Genomic DNA, 1,661 nt, shown 5'->3' with positions numbered 1-1,661 from the left:
ATGTGAATCATTTATATATTACTGTTCGTATAATATGTCATGTATATAATATAGATGCGCATGAGATACACAGAATATATACAAGATATACACATAAATATATACACTACTTATACACGTGATATACAAAAGATTAACAATGGTGGAACCATATCTCTTCTCTCAAATCCGAGTTCCTAGTAAAGAATATCTAATAGATAAGAGAAGATTTTCATTCTTCAATATAAAGAAGGATGGGAATTGAAGAGAACTGATGAGGACGGGAAAGAAATAGTACTTTGATATTTCTCATATTCGATTGGTTAAAATATTTGAAATACATTTTTCTAGAAAGATAAGTTTCTTAAAATGAGGAAATAAAGTAACTCCCCTAGTGAAAGTAGGGAAAACAATCTTCACAAATGACATTCTGTAACACATTAAGATTTATATTGATTGTAAAAGAAAGTGCACTGCAAGCTGATCAAAAAACAAAAGGAAAATAGAAAAGGGAGATTTCAAATTACTATTACAAAATAGCTAATTAAAAGAAAATAACATAACACTTAGCTTAATCCGAATAAAATAGTTCCTCCCTACATATAAGCATCTTTAGTGCATAATTTAACAGTATATCAATTGGGTCTTCTATCATAACTAGATTTGTAACATTACTTTGCCCCCTCAAAAAACTTCGTCCTCTTGTTAAAAAAAAAAAAAAAAGCTGTCCTCAATGTCCGAGTAAATTAGCATAAAGATCATATTGTTATCATGTTTGTTTCTATCCTGGTTGGCATCCCAAACAAAATCCTGTACAGAGGCCATTACAATAAAAATAACTTTAAGCGGCATTAAATATTGATATTAACAAAGAGTATTAAAGTCTTTATCAACATTAGTTAAGTGTCATTAGAACCAACATCTAAAGACTTTAGGACATATACAAAAAGTATTAAATTATCGTTAAAACTACATATTTAACGATAATTAAAAATTAACTGTCGCTAGTGATTTTTTTTTAGGTAGCGGCTTCAATTGCCAAAGCAAATAAGCAATATCTCTGTGCATTTGACCCAGCCAGTTGAATAAGTTTGCTTCAAGGGCAGCCAAATTTGTGCGGAACAACAACATTGACATCTTAAATATACAACAGGTTCGATAATGGGTCATAGAACGAGTCAAAACTTGAATAACGGGTTAGAATCAAATATAGGTGGATCATAATGTATCAAAGACTTAACTCAATTCAAATTTGATTGGATCAAAACAGGTTGAATAATGAGTTATAGAACGGGTGAAGACTCAACCCAACCTAATTTTTACTAAATTTAATTGTTTTATTTGTTTTTTTTACAATTTTTAGTATTTAATACAAAAATATTTATTATGATTATTTATAACATATAATTTTTTGATATAGAAGTTACTTTAAAATATTTTGACAAATTTCTTTGGAGTCAACTTTTATAAAAATATTCAATTTATCCCTAACTTGTTCCAGTTAACTTCTTATACCACTCCCCAACACCTATATCCATTAAGCCAACTTGCAACCAAATGTCTTTTACAGCTCAGTTTGAAAGATCTCGAAGAACAAGCAAAACAGTATACTCCCTTTCATTTGAACTATTCCTTTTTTTTGGTAGAAAAAATAAATAATATATATATATATATATATATAT

This window comes from Solanum pennellii, chromosome 8 (genome assembly GCF_001406875.1).
Source record: "Solanum pennellii chromosome 8, SPENNV200".
Lineage (NCBI taxonomy): Eukaryota > Viridiplantae > Streptophyta > Magnoliopsida > Solanales > Solanaceae > Solanum > Solanum pennellii.
This window is presented reverse-complemented; position numbering follows the sequence as displayed.